Below are 22402 nucleotides of genomic sequence, written 5' to 3'. Positions count from 1 at the left end.
AGATAAAGGAAGAAAATCTTTGCTATGAGGGTGGTGAGGCCCTAGAACAGGCTGCCCAGAGAAGCTGTGGGTGCCCCATTAGGCCAAGGCTGGTCTGGTGGGAGGAATACCTGCCCATAGCAGGGAAGGTGGAACAAGATGGTCTTTAAGGCCCCTTCTGACCCAAACCATTCTGTGATACTATGATTCTATAACATAAGCAGTGAGTGAAACAGAATTCTTGTAAATCATAGAATCAGAGAATATCCCGAGTTAGAAGGGACGCAAAAGGATCATCGAGTCCAACTCCTGGCACCACACAGGTCTACCCAAAAATACAGACCATATGACTAAGAGCACAGTCTAAACGCTTCTTAAACTCTGACAGGCTTGGTGCAGTGACTACGTCCCTGGGGAGCCTGTTCCAGTGCGTGACAATCCTCTCAGTGAAGAACCTCTTCCTGATATCCAGTCTGAACCTCCCCTGAGGCAAAGACCATAGCTAGGAAAATCAAGGTGGAAAGCCATCATTTATTGAAAAACTGAAAAAGTAAAGTTTTAAGTCATAATGCCTGGAAAAAAAAAAAAAAAGAAAAAAAGAAAAAAAAAAAAGGCAGGAAAGAACCTGAGCAAGGTTACAGATGCAGCAGAAAAGAGCTGGGGATGGAGGACAGTTAGGATCTAATTTAGTAGCTTTTACGCTAGAGACTGCTTGGATTAAAAAAGAAGGATAAAGAAGGTTTACATAAGATAATTGGAAATAATTATAGACCTATAAGGTGGAATGTGTGAATGGGAATCCCTTTAAAAGGTTAAAACATTGATCACAAAGGGGCTGCATAAATGCTGATCTTAAGCTGGGGGAATCTATCACCAGAAATGATTATAAAATCTGTATAATCGTGGTACTTGTGTTTTTAAATACTTGAGGGAATCAAACTCAAATCCAATGAGTTAACTTGATATAATTGATCTGTAGATGCTAAACACACGGTTTTGCAGAGAGTGCATGAATCTGCTGTTCTTGTATTTGCTTTAGGAAATTTTATGGGTTAAGAAAATTGCACTTGTATTAACTAGGGCTTCAACACAAAAATCAACTAGTACTGAAAAGAGCTTTGAGGGAATGTTAAATTTGTTCTTCCACCTCAAATATTCCTGAAAATATTCACAAAGCAGAATGTACTGGAATAAGGAAAATGGATTTTCTGCTGAGCTCTGACAGGCATCCCTACAACAGAAAGGTCTGGCATTTGAGCAGGGACTTGAACCCAAGTTTTTGAAGGCCTAGTCCTGAGCTGCATATTATATAAACACATAATTTCTTTCGATCTATATACAAGAACTGGACACATGAAACTATGAAATGAAGAAATCATGTGCAGCAAGGCAAGGGACCTTCCACAGGTCTGATAGGACACTTCTGCCAAAGCCAACCGTCTCTTCCCTGCCAAAGACCATGATCCAATTGCAATCCTCCAAGGGACCAAGGCAGGCAACCTGGCACTACAAATCCATCCTAATGTTTGTGCGGCACTTTGTGTCCATGACAAATCCTAATCTGCAATTTAACACTGTACTGATGATTGCAGAACTGCAGTCTGTTACTGCCTGAGCATGCAGGAGAGGGTTTTGCCTATGTGCTTTAGGCTGAGCTCTGTCCTTGGGCACAAGGGCACAGGAAGATGCATCTGTACATTTGAGGGCGAAATTTAAACGGAGGAGAAAAGGCCACATGAAATACAGAGTTCCACTTTGGATCATTTCATGCTTGGATTTGGAGTCAGTAGCTTTAAATTTTCCTAGTTAAGAGCGTGCACCTGCAATACAGTCAATTTTATGCAAGTTAGGTGTGCTCACAGGTTCTTCATGGGCTGCTATAGTAGCTCTTATCTGAGCAAAGCTTGTACAAAATTATTAACAGAAAGTTGGGGGAAAAAAATCTTAAAACAACAGAAAAGCAAATTAAGCAGGAGTTCAGAAAGTTTTCTGGCTAATTTTGAGCTCAAGCTTTCTCAAGATCAAAGAGTCTCACAGCCCTCACTTATACAAAAGAAGGTGCCTGAAGGAAAGGAGAATCCCCTCTGACTCTGCAGCTGTAGTGAGCAGTACAAAGCTTCGCCTGCCCTACTGAAGCCAGGCCAAAAGTCCTTCCAGCTCCTGGCTTCCCACAGCTCCCTGTAGCCCCTCTGCGTGCTTTTCAACACCGCCTTATCTATGCTGGAGCTTCGGTTGCAGATGTTCTTGCCCTTGTGTCACGTAGCCAAGGTGCATCACATCAAGCAAACATACAGCATGCGTCAGCTTACCTACCTAAAAACCATATGCATTCCCTCCTTGAGCCCCACAGAGAGAAAGCATGCAGGGAACAGGAACTGTTTGGTATACCACAATATAAATTTGTGCAATCTAACAAACAAGTGAACCCTCATGAAAGAGAAAATTTCTTTAATTTCAAAAGGTTATATTTTTATATGAAGCAACAGAAATGAAATTTGAAGAATAGATGAGCTTGTAACTGAGTTCCTGTCTGTGGATTTATCAGTCCCTAATATCAAACAAATGAAAAAAAAAATATTTGCAACTGAAATGATTTGCAAATTAGAAAGATGTCTGGTAGGTATTGGGATTTGAGGCTGGCATTCAGCATATTTTATTGAAAAGCATGGTGTCATTATTGAATATGCCATACAAACTAAGCAGAGATTACTTTACCTTAACAAAATTACAAGAGTTATCTAAGACAAAAGCTAAAGCATTATTAAATAATACACTTCCATTAAAAAGTATTAAATGATTGTTTACTTCTCTTTGACAGATGTAACTATGGGAGAACACAAATTCAACTGAACATTTATTGGGCACAATGCACTTGCTTTTTAATTACTAGTGTACAGGTAAAATAATGTTTAACTATAATAGACACCAGCAGGTCAAGCTTGGCATTTAGATTTTCCAAAAATTAATTTAATATTACTCTATATGCTTATTTTGCAAATTTACCACCAAGAAAAATGTAACGTTCCAACCATGTAACAACTTCTAGTGAAGAAAACATGCCGTAGAATCACAGAATGGTTTGGGCTGGAAGGAACCTTAAAGCCCATCCAGCTCCAACCCCCTGACACGGGCAGGGACACCTCCCACCAGCCCAGGCTGCCCAAAGCCCCATCCATCCTGGCCTTGAACACTGCCAGAGATGGGGCAGCCACAGCTTCTCTGGGCAGCCTGTGCCAGGGCCTCACCACCCTCTGAGCACATTTTCTTCCTAATATCTTATAGGTATATACCTAGAGAGACATAGAAGGACACAGGAAGACATAGAGATGTATATAAGCAAAATCCTCTATAATCCAACAGCTCCTCCTTTTTTCCTTTCTTTCTTCAAGCAGATCCAATTGCAAAAGAAAGCCTTAGAGCCAGACAATATTCATTGTTCCTTATCTTTGATTACAAAATGGTAGTATGACGGATACCAGGATAGCAATGAGAATAGACACATTAGTCCAAAATAATGCTGGGTTCTCATATAACTTAAGGCATTGGTTCAGCTTCACTCATTCAGCAACACAAAACATTATTTATTGGCTGTTAAAGAAAAATATGGCAGCTTTCCATGGTGAATTCATCCTTGTTTTAAAACATATGCCGGGAGTGCTCAGAAGGGAACTGTAAGTACAGATTTTAAAAATATTATCTCTGAAAAACTGGAAGTGAAGCTGCTGGAATGGCTTGATACCATATTGTTGACAATGCCTGAAAATGTCGCAGTGGCACATTTTCCATATTTCCACCACAGTGTCTAAAACACAAGTGAAAGCACAGCAGAGCACAGTGCTCACAATGTTGATGGTAGGTGTTGGACGACAGGCGCACTCGCTTGGGCTGCCTCCTTCCACTTGTCCCCTGCCTCCAGCAAACATGCAGCGCGGGTTTGGGGCACGTGTGACAGCATGCCGCTTGAAATTGGAGCATTTTTAATCCTCCATACACTGTAATAGAGGTCAAATACCATTTACAGTGTTTAATATTTTATTTCTAGGAAGACTGATGACATTATAGCTCATTGGATATTTATGAGGAGACTGAATAGTCTCATTTTCATGGGTACTGAGTGCCACGGACAGACATGTTCACACGAAACCCAGCTGTTGATGAGCTGCATGGGGAATTTTTTGCTATCCTACCCAACATTGGCACTTTTAAAACTGTCAAGCCTCATTTTGAGCAGGGAAGTCTATTTTGTAGGTGTTTCTATACAGCAGAGTGCTTACAGAGGGAACAAAAATGAGCAGGGAGCATTTAACAATGCAGGTTCATTAAGTCAATTCAGCTCAACTTCATTTGGTTGTAGGTCATTATTTTCCATGGGTACTCTGGTTTGTGCTAACATGCTATTGGAGGTCTAATCAGAAACTCCTGATGGGGTATGGGGAACAGATGGAGGAGAGCCTCGCAGCACGGGGATCAGGGCTTGCAGGAGCAAAAATGCCTTTGGGTTGGTCTCCAGATTGCCAAAATGTGGCCCCCAAGCCATGCAGCGGCATGTTCCTGCAGCCCCGAGGGCACTGACACTGGGGTTTGCAGGTAACGTGCTTGCCTCTGCCATACAAACTGGAGGTTCAGGATTGCAAGTGCAACAGTCCGTAAAAATATCTACTGAGCTGATGCTTACTGTTTATTTTTCCTAAAAATAGGCCATATACCTTTTAATAGTTCCTAATGTCAGGCTGTCAGCGTCAGGTAATACCAGACTGATATTTACCCTTTAAAACTTTTTCCCACATACACAGAGCGATATGAGCATTAAGTACAAGAACACACTTCTCCATAGGACCTCTGCTTCAGCAGGTGCACTGGATGGACACCGAAGAGCCAGACAGTACATCTTCTACCAAAAAGTGACCATTTCTTACTTTCTAGGTTCAGGGCAGATTTCCAGTTCTTCTGATTAAAGTCTGATAGCTAAAACCAACGGTACTACCTCTGCCGGTTAGATAAGATTTTGCAAATAACCTCTGCTGGAAATACCAAGGGATAAGAGGAAGAGAAGGATGTAGATAAAAACAGTAAGGAAGAGGTGGGGATTACTACAAACATCAGAGCCTGCAGCTTTCTTTTAAAAATATATAAATAAAATGTAGTTATGATAATCAGAACAGAATAATACAGTATTACCTACTAATCTTTTGAATTTTAAGTGTAGCTGTCGGCTCTGCACAAGCAGGGCTTCTTACCTTTTAATGTTCCTTGGAGACCTGCCGCTGTCTTGACTACTTTCTATCACATTATATCACAAGTAGAGTTTTCCAATTAGCTGGGATACTTGATAGATTTTTTCTTCCTTTAAAAAAAAGACAATTTTACAGTCAAAATAATGAATTCCTGATGGCAAAGAAACACTTTAAAAGCTTTAAAAGCAAGATGGCATTCTACCATTTTTATCATTTTCATTAACTTCATGTATTACATTATCCGAAAGAAAACAGTTGTAGACAGATAGAAAATTTATTGAATTTAATGTCTAGAGCTATGCTGCTTAAAAACTGATTATTTTCCAGTAGACGGACATCCATATTATTTTAAAAGTAGAATATTATATTGAAGGTAAATTCTATTGTCACTGTTTACAGAGTAGAATAAAACTCAGTATTCATCTTGCATGATGTGCGTGTCACACTAAAGAGTAATTGTTCTCTTTTATTATGTTCACATTAAAATACTTCCTCTTATTTCTAAATTGTTTAAGTTGTACAATTTATTTTACAGATTTATCTTAATAAATGCAAAATTCAGCTGTAACAAACAATTCCTTTAATCTTTAAAAGCAAGTACTTAATGTTAAGAAGAGCTGAGTAAATATTTGATATTCTAGGTGGTGGCCAACCAAAAAATATTTTTGTTTATTTTTGGACGTCATATTTCTCAGAGTTTTGTTTGGTTTCAAAGAAATGAAAGACATTCGTGGCATTTTAAGTTCTCCTTAAGGTGGCATTTACAAAGAGAAGGAGACAATACATCTTTTCCAACTGGTTACAGAGGTTAGCACACTTGCTTTCTACCTGAGCTGAAGGAAGAACTTACTAACAAACCTTGACTCTATTTTAGCTTAGTGTGGTTTTATGTTTAATACTGCCTATTAGCAGAAAAAGGAGATATCACTGAGGTGTAAAATTCACTGCCCCTTCAGAAATTCTTCACCTGTAAGTTGAAGGCATTAATGCTAAAATAAAACAGCATAATGCAGGAAAGGTCTGAAATACTGCAAAGCCTGTGTAATAAACCTTACTGTTATCACAAAGTATTATAGAGTTTTCACCTCTAAGACAGCAAGAGGCAGAAGAAAAAAAGCTATAGGTTTATTTCTCTAAAATATCCCATCTTTGCGAACATTGGTTTAGCTCCACCGGTTTGTAGCAAATTGAAGCCTGCAATTTCACAAAGCTCCAATAAAACGCATAATGTTCAGTTTCTCCCTTTCCGAAGCTCTCTGTCCATTATCATCTAGGACTTAAACATATATCACCCAACTCTGAAGCTACATCTTTATCATACGGAACAGATACACACTAAACACAGGTTCAGGCCTATGCCAAGCAATTCAGGCAAAAATGTGTTAAAAGCCTTACGAAATCTGCTACTACCTCCACAACACACATCACAGCTGTAAGGCACATGCATATTTATCATAGAATCATAGAATATCCTGAGTTGGAAGGGACCCTTAAGGATCATCAAGTCCAACTCTTGATACCGCACAGGTCTACCCAAAAGTTCAGACCCTGAACTCCCTCCTCCCTGCCTCCTTCTGATTTTAATATATTGCGACCTTAAATACAGAAATAGACAAATGGAAATAAACTTAACTTTACTAAGGTTGATTTATTAGATTATGAAATCAGTCAAGATGACTATAAAAACATACTATAACTACTGCACTTAAAAAAAAAAAAAGTAGGTTATGGCACATTCTACAACTGTTTTGGGGAAAGCAGTAACAATTATGAACAAGCCCCTCAAGATTATAAACGGATTTTCCACAAGTTATCTTATCATTCTGGCTATTATATTAATTTTCTCCTTAGAGCCTTCACTTACTTTACCAATAACATCATTTCAGTATTCATATGTAACAAGCTAAGTAATATTACGTGTAGCTAAGCATTTATTTACTGTCGAGAGATCAAGCTCAGCTGAAGGAAGCTACCTCCTGGGAAATACTCTTTTAAGCGTGATGAATTCTTCTTGGCCTTATCTATAAAGAGATTTTTCTGCAGTAGTAATCTCCTGACATCTTGCTTGCACCAAGGAACAGAAGGTGGTCGGTCTATTGGCATAAGTTGTTCTCTTTTTTTGTTTTGAAGATAAGCACCCATTCTGACTTCTTCCATTTCCCAATATACATGGCTAAGTCTCATTTCATAAATCATAGAATCACTGAGGTTGGAAAAGACCTTCAAAATCTTCTAGTCCAACCATTTGTACCGTAGAAGGGAACAGAACACATTATAGGAATGACTCAATATTGCATGGCATTTTGGAAGACCCTGCCAGCCCCCCATTCCTACAGAGCTCATTCAGAAAGGCTGTTAGGACTGTGCAGACTGAGTTTAGGATTGGAGGAAAGAAAACATGAATATTTTAATCTTAAGTCTGCCACAAATTTGCAAAGGCATTTGCAAATTCTGCACAGGCATTAAAATGTTCTACAGTTCAATAACATCCATTATTAAGAAGTATAAAGAGCTTTCCTTGCTTTGAAAATCTTTCCTTTAAAAGGATAACCTTGTGAAGAGGATTAATGGAGAAGGAATCCCTTTTGGTCCACCAGTCCTCTAGGCAGGTCTCACGGTTACCCGCTGCAAGAGTACCTCCAGAAGCATCAGGCACACAAAAGGATTAGCAGCAAACCAAGACAGTATGAGCACATCTGCCTCCCTCTGCTTCCCTACTTTCTTATGCATTCCCCACCACAACAGTATTTAAATCATCCAAGTTTCAGTGAGGCGTTGTGTCTCATGAACTGAATTACTATGAATCCCTTTGCTTTTAGACCCTAAACACAGCAGCATCCTGGATTTGATCTGATCCTGAGTTTTGCTGTGAGTGAAAATTCATCCTTGGCACATCATAATTCAGCTTGGCAGCAGTCCTCTTCCCTTGCAATTTTTGATAATCTTCCAGCAAAACAACTAACATCTGTAGCCTGGAATAAACTTTTTGAGATTGTCCAAATTATTGTCTACCAATATGTGAGCTGCCATGAGGTAACTGGTGAAAGCTCTAGGCTGAATGCAATGTGTGCAGGAAGCACCCAGTCCTTCCTTGCTGCTGCAGCCCATCTCCCCATCATTTAAATGAGAGGGATGAAGGAGGTAGACCCACAACGGGAAGGGAGAAGGGAAAAGGGAAAAGGGAAAAAAAGGGAAAAGGGAAGGGGCCAATCAAGGAGATGCGTAAGGACCAGTTGATTCTGGAGATGTCAGGATGAAAGGAGGGAAAAAACACAGAAAAGTGACAATTGCAAAGGCACCCAAGAGGCACAAAATAATTTCTGCATAATTGCAGCTTCTCCCCTCTGATGGGCTGGGGTGAGCTTCCTCAAAAGCTCACTTCAAACTGGTACACATCAAATTAGCACACCATTACTTATGCTTTTGTTAGGGAAATTAGCTTAGTAACTAAAATTTGGGTCTGACTGAGGCTAAATTCATGCTCAGTTTTGACTCATTTCAAGCAACTTGTGCCCATCATGGATGAGCGATCCCAGTGCCTCAGTTCCTGGAAGAAAGGCTACAATTTGGGTCTTGCAGTTTTCACTGGGCTGATGTGAATTCCAGCGAGAAATTTTTGCAGTACATGCCAAACCTCCGAGGAGACTAAGCTTCAAGGGAGGAAGAAGAAAGCTTAATTAAAAGCAAACTAAAATCACCGCACTGAATCCTCTGAGACATTTTCACCTAGTTCTCTGTTTTTAAATACTAATGCAGCAGGACTCACTGCAAACAAACTATCAAACTTTTTGCAAAACTTACTTGTACGACCGTATTAAAGTTTCACAGCCAATTATAGACAAAGCACATCACAGAAGAAAAAGAATATCAGGCAGGAATCATGCTGCTTACCAAGATCAAGTTCAAAAAACAACAAATTCAATATGGCTAAATTGCCAGGGATGATTTTGTGACCGAAGAATTTAATTGGACTTTATAAAGGTCCAGAGAAACAGGAAGGATAGTAAAAGTAGGCAATTTTCTTCCTACACTTTTTACAGATTCTGTAAAAACATTGGATTAAATAGGTTGTCACCTTCTAAAAATGACTGGTCCCTATTGTGCAAGCATTCTCCAGCTGGTGTTTCAGACTTTTACGTATAATGGTATAAGAAATCCCACCAGAAAGCAACAACCTAAAGACTAAAACAAACATCGAAGAGGTCTTTTTCTTCTCTATCTAGATGTGTAGCCATTGCCAAGCCACATATTCCACTTTGCAGTGGAGTCTTATAAACTCATACTTCTGGGAAGGGGAGTTTTGAGGGAGCAGAGTTGTCAATGTCTAGCCCCAGGGAGTGGCAAATTCTTTGGGTCCTGCTTGCAATTTGTATTGATTTCTCCACCTACTGATCAGTCAGAGAACCAGTTAAGTCATTATAAACATGTTTTCATACTACTGGGACAGATGCTCTTCCATTACAGTATGCATTGTAAACTGTTTAATACATTGAATCTCCCTGCTAAATTACATTGGCAATTTTATCTTCTTACTTTCCTGACCTTGATAGGTTTAAAAATCAGATACTTAACCTTGCATTAATGGTAGGGGTTTTATTGCACAAGATTACACATTTAAAGCCATTATTATAACCTCTGCTCCTAGGTATAAAAGGCTGAGAGGCATTCAAATACATGCCAGGAAAACGACTAGTAAGGATGAAGAGGAAACTGTATTGGCATCATCTTTTTTCTTAACTCTGTTATTAAGCTTAGCTCGTCCAGTTACTATACTGAAAGCTCTCAACCCTACCAAAATTATATGGGTGTTTCTAACAGAAATAAGAGTGACAGGTGTAATGTTAATTGTGGGTTCATAATGCATGAGTTAGGCCTTCTCAAAGAAAAGTCTCAGTATTATTTGCTAATACCATATATTTGCTAGTTGTAAAAGTTCTATGTAAAGAACTTTACTTCATGTAAAGTTTTAGTAAAGTCAAAAAAGTGTCATCCTAACATGAGTTTGTAAGACAAGTCAAAGAAGAACCCATCCATAAAACATCACTTTGCAGGCACTGTCTTCAACTGCCAGCATGCTCACAAAAATCCCAAGCTTTGTACTATTTAAAATCCAGGTTGCTGAAGATGTTGGGTACAGCTTGTGAACTACTTTGCTACTGGTGACGGTAATTCACGGTAAGTGTATTTTCTAAATGTTTTCATGGTTTCACCATGATGCTCACGGTGAAATGCCATTGCCACATTGCTGCGCAGGGATAGTCTGCAGGCCAGGCCCGACGGCCAGACATATATCCGAGGAACTGAATCTATTTTTGCGTAGACAGTCCCTTAAATTTTTGTTTATCTCAAGTAAGTACTTTGGTCTCAGAATTTCAATTTCCAAGTAGATCGATTCTAGCTGGAAAGGCCGTGTGCCCACTAATGTTATTCTTCTGTTGCATTAATTACCACTCGGGATGCAGCATTACCCATTATGTCTGAAATTTTGTATTCAGCTGGAGCAACCCAGCAGTTACCAGACCTTATCAATACCCAATAAAAGGTGGCAGCTCTTGCTCATGCTATCACTGGGAATGCCAGATGGCCTTTTCTGGCTCATGACCCAAATAGATCTCTGGTTATGTTGTTAGTTTATTTTAAACATCTTCTTTTTTTTCTAGTGATGTTTCTTGAAAAAAAAATAAAAAATAAACTATGAATATATTCTCTTTACTAGCCGTTTTTATCTTAAAATTTAATCTTAAGTATTCACAAAGCCTAGATAAAAGGCAAGATAAAAGTTAGCTTTCTGTACTGAAAATAAAAGAAAAATAACAAAAACTTGGAAAAATAAAAACTTTAAATTTCATTGTATCCATAGGTCCTTATATTTCACCTTAGATTTACTAGTATCCTGTGGAGACCTTTTAAATGCAGTAAAATGTCTGCCCTAGGTAAAATTGCCAGCACTTTAAAACAAAGGTTTTGTAAGTGGTGGTTTGTAATGCATGTGGGATTTGAAAAGTACATTTTTTCTTGTCTCGAAGATAAGTCTTATTAAGATGGCATACAACCTTGGAGGCAATGATGGTTTTTCTCCATACTTCAAGTTTGCAATAATGCTATTTCTTGTAAGAAAGGCAAAAAGGGTGTGTTTTTTTGTTTTGTTTTGTTTTTTAATGTTAGTTGAGGTTGATGCTATATGACCTGGTATTGTTACTGTAAGACACAGATTTAAAATAACTCGTACTCTTTCAAGCTCAGAAATTACCACAGCCAATATAAATCACCGATATTCAATCTATAGCTAGACTTAAATCTTCCATTTTTCATACAGTGTTTCCTTCACATCATCACAAGTACAGCTATTTGGAGTGTGTAGTGCGATTAATTTGAAACAAAATATAGAAAGACAGTAGCCTATTACATCATATAAGCCAAATCAGGATTTTAAGCATACTTTTAAGTGTATTTTCTAAATGTCTTCAGTAATAAATTTCAGGATCTTGCATTTCTGAACCTTGCTGGTGTGCCCAGAGATGTCCACCCGCTGAGCCACAGCTGGGCTGTGAACCCCCCCACCCCTCCCACAGACTGCCCTGCAGAACAGTTTTACAGATATTAGGCTTTGAAAGCGCAGGAACTGTAATTCTGTTAGCTGGTGCTTCCTTTAGTTGACTTGCCAAACAGAATTACAGCATTTTAAATATGCAGATTGTTCTGAAATGTTCTACTGTATGATGCTTGGTATTAAAGTAAATCTTGCTGAATACAATCAAAGGCAGGTGAATCACTTGAAAAAGCATAACAGGCATGCACACTTCAATTATTCAAGTGTTTCACCTGTAAAGTATTGTCTCAAGCAAACTAGATTTAACAGAACATTGCCTTTATAGTAGCATCAATTTGTCAACTAAATTAGAACAATAAATATCAAAAAAAAAAAAAAACCTCTTGCAATAGACTTGCATTTTAAATCAGGTTTAAACAATATAGAAAACAATTACCAGCGTAAAAACTCTCATAAATGGCTTGTGATCACAAGGCTGGATGGGATGATAAAGCTCTCCCATGCTCAGACAGTGCCCTGGGTTCCCTTATAGGGGCATTCTTGTAACTACAAATTTTCTATGGAGTCCCCAAACCTCCGTTTAGCTAAATTGGAGTTTGGTTGCAATAGTCTAGTCTTTGACCACAAGCTTCAGGTCAATTTCACTCAGAAATCCTCCTTACACGTGCTGAATTCATCTGATTGTTTCCTCCTTGCCTGCTCACCTTACCTCTTTGAACAAACACCTTCCAGTAGAGGCCTAGATGTCACCAGCTACTTGTACTGTTGCATAAAATTACAGAAAAACACCTAGTGCAACGTCCTGCTAGAAGCACAGCCAGCTTCCCAGGGTGTCTAGGACCAAGTCCAGTTGAATTTTGGAACCCACGGGCTTTCTGGGTTCCTCACCATGCCAATATTTTTCTTTATACCCAATTTGAATTTCCCTTGTTACATGATTTTCACTTCTTCTCCTTCCTTTGTGCTTCTCTGAGAAGAGTTGGGAAAAATTGTTACTAGGTTCAGTCCGCCCCATCCCACACTTCTCCAGGCTGGGCAAAGTCAGCCCTCCCAGCCTCTCCTCATGGGTGACGTGTTCTTGACCCCAACCATCTTAGCAATCCTCCACAGAAAGCTCTGCTTTCTGTGTCTATCTCCCCAAACCAGACACAGTATTGTAGATGTACCCTCTCCAGTGCTATCTCCAGGAGCTTCAGCTTGGCTGTGAGGACTTGGTGGGGCCTGTCCTGAGAGCTGTGCTAATACTGGCCTAAATGGCACTCACAGCTGCCACCTGGTTCACAGAGGGAGCCCTTTCATCAGGGAAGGAACCCATCAAGCACAATTTGCCCTTTGCAAACCAGCAATGGCCGCTCCAGCAACCTCGTCTCATCCTTCACAGAATCACAGAATCGTCTAGGTTGGAAGAGACCTCCAAGATCATCTAGTCCAACCTCTGCCCTAACACTAACAAGTCCTCCACTAAACCATATCACTAAGGGCTACATCTAAACGTCTTTTAAAGACCTCCAGGGATGGCGACTCAACCACCTCCCTGGGCAGCCCATTCCAATGCCTAAAAACCCTTTCAGTAAAGAAGTTCTTCCTAACATCCAACAACCTTCGTGTGTCTGGAAGCAGCATCACATCCATGAAGACTTGCTCCGTCATTTCCTCAGGCACTGGGGTGAGGCTGACAGGCCCCTGGACCTCCCTCTTGCCTTTTTGAAAGATTTCGTACACACAAAGTGTCATTAAAATCTGACATTTTGGCCACGGTCTGCACTTTTTACTTTCTATTTTATCTTATTATCCTGAAATTTTCTTCTCATGTCTTTCCAGTATTGCCTATTGCATTACAGCTTAAGAGAAAGTTTAATAAGCAAAAAGACAACAACTTTGCTGTATATCATTTCATTAGTTCCAGAACCAACCTCACTAATTCCTCTGCCCTTTTTATTTACATTCTGTATTTGCAGGCAACTACTGTGTCCTTTGCTTTAATAGTTGCTAAGCCGTTCTATGCATATTTAACTCTTAATCATTTCTCATTAGTTTACCCTTCCAATTCCTGGCTCCATTTCTGAATATTAATTAGTTTGTTAAGAGCTCTGTGAATATATGGGCCTCAGTCCTGCCTTTATGGATACCTTCAGGTAAATTCCAATTCAAGGGACCAGACAGCCCTTAGTCCCACTGCGACGTCTCTGGATGGGAAGGAGAATACGATTTTCCTTTCCCATCTCTGCTCAGAGCATTTCAATCACTGCTCTGAGCCCCAGCTGCTATTGACTCCCCAAAGATTTTCAGTTGTGGCTACTGGCTTTTATTACTGAAGAAATAAAGTAAGTCATTCTCTCAATAAACAGGAGACGCAAAGGAGCAATTTGCAGAAAGAATGAAGAAATATTCTATTTAAGTATTAGAAGAGACAGGTTGTTATACAACTGCTTGGTTAATAACATAAATATTGATCAAGAGCACAGAGTAATATTACAATGAATGTTCTTTCTTATATAGAGGTACAGCTAGGCAAAGAAATTTACACCCAACTTTTAAAGAAAAAATATAAATTTGGTGATACCTAGCATGGCAATTGGAAATAGAAGAAAAAATGCAAGAAAAAGCAGAAACAAGCAAGCTTCTTACCTTTTAAATAAAACCTCTTGATTCTGCTCTCATTTGAAATCTCTTTAATATTTATTTTCCTGTGCTTTTCATTAATAGACTGGAAACACAAGATTTTTTTTTTTTTTTTTACCTAACCAAATATTTTTCCAGTTTTTGATCTAGCAAAATATCTGTTTTCATTCTCAAACTTAAAAAGTCAAACTTTCATTTTTTATTCAATTTCATTTTCTCACCAAGTACATTGGTAAACAATACTTCCTAGATGAAAGAAAGGTTATTACGATGCTCAATTATCTACTGCCATTTAAATATTATGTGCTTTAAAAACTATGCAGTATATAAATCATTAGAGAAAAATGTTAGCTAGAACAAATAAAAACCTAGGGAGGACTGTTTTCAGCTTGAAAAAGTTTACATCCATTATTACCATAGGTCACCTTCAACTTCTGTATTACAGAAAGCACTTATTTTTATGCAGAGTCCTGTCTGACAGAGGGGTTTGTATTTTCCTTTAGGATAAAAAACAAATGGTACTGAAACTCCTGCAAGTCCCTAAGCTCATTCATTATGTCAAGAGAACTAGAATATTAGTGCAGGAAGCAAAGCGTTAGAAGAAGAAAATGGAGGTGGTTATGGTAGAAAAATATCAGGAGTGTGTTCCTTGTCCTCCACATGGTCCTTGAGCACAATTCCAGGTCTGCTGCTGTCTCGTGGATTAATTCTTCATTAATAAAATAATAATAATAACAAAGTAAATATCAGAAACACTGATCTTCAGTTGCAAATAAATTAAACAGCATGCTCACATCTTTCACACTGCTGTTACACATTTAAAACAGTGGCATTAGCCTGAGGTCTGTTTAAAATAATTTGCATAGTTCTGTACAAATGGCTTAAAAAAAAAAAAAAGACAGGGAGAAAGCAGGGATGACTCGCAGGAGTCATTTTTCATATCCAGCTGTAGGACATTGGCATTGTTGTGCTTTAAAAAAGCATTTTCCATTTTCATTAAGAAAGATGTGGGCTCAAATCTTTAAGCCTGCATCAGACTTCATAAGATGTGAGCACTTCAGAGAAGATTTATATCTGACCAGTGGTCCTTTGGATCTTTCATCATCTTCAGAGAAGATGAGGGCTTCCCAAAAACCTGAATAACTTTTAAAATTGTCAAATACATGTTCTTTTTAGTTACAGTTTTAATATGCTTTAGAATGTAAATATTTTTTTATCTTGTGATATGTACAAATACGCACAGGTGTTAAACCTTCAAAAACATAAGAAAAAATAACTGATGCAGCTCTGGAAACTCCATTAAACTCCACAGCTAAACTTTTCCAAATGTACTGCTATATTGACATCATACAAGAGAGAGGAATTTAGCTCACCCCGTTCAGTTGCTGAGGAACTCACAATCAGCTGGTAACATGAAGGGGAATCGTGGTTTGCAACACTTCGTGCATGCACCAAGACCTGCAGGAAGCTGCTGCCAGTTGGTAAAAAATTCCCCTGGTTCTGCTGGATTTTTGCATTCTTGAGGAAGGGATTATCTAATTAAATTAAATGGCTCGGTAACATTTTTGCCGAGGTAATTCTTAATGTTGGATGAGGTGCTTCAGAAGAAAATAAGACTCAAACTCTACTGAAAATTCAAATCAGACAATTCTGACATCCCGAGGGAATAACTGTTTTGCATATTTATATAAGTTTCTACATTAATCTAAGACAGAAAGGAAAGGACCAATAAATAGAAAATAGGTCTATCCAACGATTTCAAAGTGCTTTCAAAGTATCAAGTCAGTCAGTCTCATAACCACCTTTAATGCAAACAATTTATCACCCCTAATTTACACGTGGCTGCACTGATCGGGGGTTTGGAAGAGCTCCCACGTCAGGAGGGACTGAACGGACAAGGGCTCATGGACTGGAAAAGATAGCAACTATAAAAATATGAAGAGCACAGAAAAAAATAATTATACATTACTTTTCACAATACAGTGACTGGGACTAAAAAATAAATAAATAAATAAACAGGGAACAAGCTTTAAAAGCAAGAGGAAATCGTACAGTTTTAGGTACACAAGTCACTCGCAGCCCTTTAAAAGACAAGCAGGAAAATAAGTCTTTGTCTAAACCTGCACCTAGGAAAATAGCAAAGGAACTATGATGAAGCTCAGAAGCAGGGAGAACACTGTCAGGGAGAAGAGGCCATAGCCTTCCTGATGCACACACATACTTTTATTATAGGTGAATAAGATGTTTTCTTTTGAATGGAGGTAACCTACAGACTGTACACTGAAACATATGGTATTTTTTTATCTAATGCATTTTAATTGTGGAACTCGTTGCCAAAGAATGTTGTGGAAACCAAAAGGATAAATGGATCTTGAAAGGCTGCCAGGCACGGTCCAAATGTAACCAGTCCTCCGTAACATCCTATAGTACTTTCCTGAGCTGAATAAATATGCCAAGAGTATGTTTACCTCGCACTCCTCCTGTTTCCTTTATTTAGCATCTGGTACTGGAAATTGCTGGAGACAAAGTACTAGACCTGAAGTGGTCCACTTCAGTCCAGCAGTTGTTATATTGTTATCAGGAGCAGACAAGTGACACCCTGTCCCCAGAGTCAGCAGGTATTCTGCCTTTCCCATCAGTGCATCCAGCACATCATCCCAAATGTTCACCCCAGATATTGCAGTAACAGCCAGGCAAGAGCCACAAAATCTGTCTTTTGCAAAAGACAGCTTTACTTTGACCTTCCAAAATCTGTATTTCAACATTTGTCACCTCCCAAGGAAGCAATAAAAAAATGTATCCTGGCATATTTCTGCCCAGTTCCAAGATTCAAATGTTTCAGATAATTTGCACAGTAAAATGAGTTTTGTTGTACTCTATGCACCATGCTATTCTTTGTGAAAATGTTGTTTTTCATAGTAAATAATACTCAAAACCCACCACCAACTACCTGTTTAGGTGGTCTAAGCCATGGCACTGTAAGCAAAACAGCCACAAACCAACGAAGTCCACCTCGGGCTGGGCGGGAGCTGCAGAGCAGCCGCAGCTGCCCTGGGTAACAAGGCATCATCGCTCATACAGGCGCGACAAACTTGCCAAAACAATTATCAGGGTGTAGTCTCCATTCGCTCCTCATGCCAAAATTACTGATTACTCCTTGGGACCACATTTTTCAAAAATAAGCTTTTAATATAATTAGTTATTGTAACATCCCCACTTGCTGAGGGATGTAATGGAGGTAATATACAGGTAATAAAATGCTTGCTCTGCAAACAAGAAGACCCTGCATCCAGCAATGAATGAAGTTTCCACATTGGATTTAATTATTTCTACTTTAAAATATTATCCCTCCTTGCAGAATAAAACTTCTATTTGTGTAAATCACTGTGTGAGGGAACATGCATCATAACCATTCAACTTCCAGTAGAATAATTGAATGTGGGGGTTTTCATCTTGCTCATGTGAGAGATCCAGAAGATATTTCTTAGCAGCAGTGGAGTAACTCCAGGGAGTGTAGTTATCATGATTATCATCAGGCAATTACTGTCTAGCTGCTGAAGTATAAGAGACCTTGAGTCGCATTACTTGCATCATAACACCGACATTAAGAGTTCAATTATCACATAATACCTGCTTGCTTCTCCTGTTTTACTATTTAACATTCTAGTATGCATAAAGGGAGAAAAACAACAATAAACATGCATAAAGGGCAAAGAGCAATCATAAGAAAGTGCATAAAAGACTGCATAATTATAAGGATTTCTTAATTTAAAATAAGAAAAAAAATACTAATAAATCTTTATAGAAGAATATCCAAAGCTCTTTTTGGAGAGGTTCTGCACCATTGTCCCTGGCTTCACACTTAATAAACACTTAAAACACAAAAAGCTACTTGTAATCACACAACTAATCCCACAGTGATGCTATAAGGCCTTGATCCAGCCAAGTGCTGTTCCTTCAGACTCCTCCAGCAAAACACTTAGCTCGTGCTTAGTCTTAAGCACTTGAGAATCCCTCTTTGACCTCGGTGAGATTTAAGCGTGATTAAAATGAAACGCATCTTTAACCTGCTGTGGGATTTGGGGTTCGAGGAATGAGGAGTTTCATTTTATACTTTCTCTGTGAAGGGAAAAAAAAAATCCTGTAAAATATACCAGTAGTAAAATAAAGGTATTCTAAAATATTCTGAGGAACTTAAAGTCCTCTAAGAAGCACGTCACTCTATGCATATATTGCCATGTGCTGTCAATTAAATGTAATTTGCTGCTATACAAAATGCATTGCCTACGCCTGTTGCCATACGCCTATGAACGTTTGCTTATCAGCCTTTTTACATGTACTTATGTGCTACCCTATTGTGAATAACAAGAATATTGGCCTGATTTGAAGCTCCAGGACTTACAGGGTTGATTTGTCTGGATCGTTTTTTGAATGCTGAGCCCATAGGTTTTTCCCAGGCAGATCTCCAATTATTTTTATGACATCCCATCCAGTTTCAATGGAAGGCTTACTTAGGAAAAAAAAGGATTTTTGTGGTTGGCATTGAACTAGATGGAGACAGCTCAGAGGAAACACAGTCTCTTACAAACATGAAAGTGTGAGCAATTTATTACATTTAAGGAAGCTTAATCTTTAAGAAATACTGGGAGAGTTCAGTTTTGTTGGTCACTTTCTATCACAAAGATGCAAAGAAATAATCAAAAATAGCAATGAAGGTATATGTTCTTGGGCAAAAGAAATCTTTTATTAAATTATCTTGCTATTCTATAGGTCAACCAATGTTTCAGGTGTATATATAACTGTATATTAATAACAATTGCTATTTATAATCCCCATAATTGAGATTTTAGTTGAGAATGTAATTGAAAACATTAAAAGTTAAAAGTCTAAAAGATTGTTATCTCTAGGAAATGATTTTTGCATCTCACCACAATAAGGGCAAGAAGAACTGGCGTTGATAAAAGGGACGAAAACCATTGGTGAGGTAAATCTGGAGAGAAGAGAGCTGAAAGGTAAGCAGTCAGACATTGAAAGCCCTGCTCCTGCTCTTCCCCCGGTCGCTGGGGCAGCCACGTGGAATTTCACATTGCTCTTTCCTATTGCTAATCAAACTGGCACATCAGGTTCAAAGGATTCAGGGAGGCTTTTTCAAGGCCAGCTAATTTGCTGTGGACAGCACTTCATTCCCAGCAGAAGTATAATGCTGTTCCCTGCGCTGATAGCTAGCAGCAGGTTAGGGATGTGTTTACATGGCTTTTAAAACTAAAAGGCAGCCTTGCCACATTCAGTGACCTCCAAAGTGAGCAGAATTGCAAATGGCAAGGACTGAATTTAATTCAGTACCCAGGATGCCACTAATGTTTTACATGCATGATCAATGAGCAGAACTGTGATGTGAAAAGTGCTGAATATTCATGGCAATGAAATTCTCTAACCCTAATTTCAAAGATAAAATACCATTTTCGCTTTGACAAGACAGCTTTTGGGTTTTTTCCAAGAACGGTGATGTACAAGAAGCTCATTAGAAACTTTAAACCAAAAGAAAAACCATTGTCCTTCGTCAGGCTTGGAATTATTTAAAGGAGAGTTGGCCCTGTTCATATGACTTACTGACAATGGCACACAACACAAGGAGCTACCTGTGCCAAATCATCCTGAACTTTGCTATGCTCACTTCTTCTCCCACCCCTACAGTTCGTTGCTGCCATTTGAGGTTCCCAGCTGCATTCGGACTCACTGGCGGTGTCTGATGAAGCCCTGTGGAAACAGAGCTTGCAGCTTGAATGCTGCAGAGACACAGGAGCATCAGGCACGGACATGTCTTTAGCAGCTCTGCAGAAACACTGTCTTGAGGTTTAAATATAGATTGCACGCCCTCTCCAGAAGGGATCATTACAATCAGGCAATTAGATGGACCCTGTGTGATACCATCTGTCTGAGCTATGGCAGGGAAGATGAATTTTAATCCTTCCTCGACCTATCCTTCACCAGCAGCTTATCACATGCTCACTTCAGGTTGCTGGCCCTTAAGACAAGAGGAGAAGGTGATAAAAAGGGGTGCCATAACCTGTGAAATTTGTATCATTCTCTGTCTTTCAACCAGCAAGAGGCATCGGTAGCCTGCACTCAGGTGCAATGTAAGTATTGACCTATTAAATCCACTTGCAGTGTATCCATCCATTGCAATAAATTCAAGCCATATTCCACCTCACAGCAAACTTCCAATCTTCTGCAGAGAAGGCCAGAAACCTAGTGGACTCAAGAGCAGAGATGTCCAGACAGAAGAACCTTTCCTGATGATCAAGGAGAACAATTCTTGGAGGAAAGTCAGTGATTCATTTGTGCAGAATAGGTCAGATCAGGATGCTGCATCCTATAGTTACATCCCTGCTGGCAGCTGGTCACCCTGGCTTCCCACAGATCACACCAGTGCCCGAGTCTTTGCTCCCACAGGCAAAGAACATGTGGAAGGAGAGAGAGACAATGTCTATGAGACTATGGGGCAGGTACCTCCAGGATGCTATAGGGCTGTGCAAGGTGCAAGCCTTTTTTATTTTTTTCTCATCAAGAAATAGGCTTCTAGTGTACCTCAAAAAGAACTAGAATACAACAGCAAATAAATAAAAATTAAAATGAATGTTAACTGTTCTGAACAAAAGTGTTGAACTACTAGTATCTTTACGTATATATACACGTTAGTATATTTACATATGTACACATAAAACTACAATAATTTTTACATATCTCCATATGACCCAGGAGATAATCCACAGGCATGAAACAGATTGGACACTAGACAGCTCGATCTTTCCACCTCTCTTCAAAAAATTCATTGGAGTAGAAAGATTTTAGAGGTTACCTCTGTTTGCTCTTGTGGCCAGGCAGTGACACTGGGCATTCACACAGAATGGCACATTTTCCAAGAAACACCACATTTCACTACTGACTTAAGTTCACAACCAAACTGCACACAGGCTCTTATTCCCTACTGCATTCTAATGCCAACTGAGAGCTGCTCATAGATTAAAAGGGAAAATGAAAATAGACAACATATACAACATGGTCCATGCATTTACTTACACTATCAAAATGCTAATAATTTACATTATTTTACACTGATTTCTGCTAAATTGTTTTTGTGTCTATTAGGAGCTCATTTCTTGACGCTATATAGGTATCCCAAATTTTTTAGAAGTTTACAGAATATTACAAAAATTATATTGAATCATTTCTTCCACTCATTTTTACTTTGATTCAAAATAATTTATTTTAAGAAATCTCACGTTAGTTTAATTTTCCATCTACTTTTATAAGGCTTTTTACTGCACTAAATTTAAAGTACAGTTGTTTTTCTAGGGGATTACTAATTGCAGTCTTTTTTTTTTTCTTTCCAAACAATTTCACTTTTCCCTCCAATGTCCATCTTTAAATTCCATCTTTATTACTACAATTGCACTGAATGCTAACAAGTGCATTGACAGCTGTAGGCATGTAGCTTTCTAATATTACCTTGCAGGCAAAATGACTTTTTTCTCTTCAGATAAAAACTCTTTCCTACTGACATTTTTCTTTTCTACATCACAATACCCTGTAACGTAGAAGAAGATGCAACACATGCTGTTTTCTCAGAGATCTGTTTCCACGACTACATATTAATAAAAGCTTTCTGAGATCGCATTCCCTTCCTGAGAAATCTCACACCCTGCCAATGCAGAGAGGGTTAAACTCTTAACAGAAAAAGATGAAAGCAGGTATCTGGGAGCGCTGATGAAGAGGAAAGGAGATCTGAGAAATTAAAAAGCAAGAACTCAGGTTCTGGTGAGTCACATTGTGGAAAAGTGAATGATGCTTCATTTTTGCTGCATCGCCCACTTGAACAGAATCGTAGGTTGTTTTGGTTTGTTTTTTCCATTTTCAGTACATGCTTTCTCTGGCTCCACGTATTCCCTTTGGTTTCAATGAGGTTAATTGAACTCCAGGCAAGGAATAAATGAAATAAATGTATGTTTATTGGAAT

General features: G+C 38.8%; 1 long non-coding RNA gene across 2 annotated transcripts in view; it reads right to left on the bottom strand.

The window, feature by feature from the left end:
• Positions 1-1503: 1503 nt before the first annotated feature.
• Positions 1504-22402, bottom strand: part of LOC308198236 — a 103055-nt gene continuing 82156 nt past the window's right edge. For both annotated transcript variants that reach the window (XR_013953766.1, XR_013953767.1), the window contains exons 2-3: positions 5217-5323; positions 1504-3971 (exon numbers count right to left, since the gene is read on the bottom strand). This is a non-coding gene — a long non-coding RNA (uncharacterized lncRNA). The remainder of the gene's footprint in view (positions 3972-5216; positions 5324-22402) is intronic.

Source organism: Anser brachyrhynchus, assembly GCF_964034855.1.
Source record: "Anser brachyrhynchus genome assembly, chromosome: 7".
NCBI classification, from domain to species: domain Eukaryota; kingdom Metazoa; phylum Chordata; class Aves; order Anseriformes; family Anatidae; genus Anser; species Anser brachyrhynchus.
The sequence above is the reverse complement of the archived record's forward strand: the minus strand, read 5'-3'. Positions and strand labels throughout refer to the sequence as shown.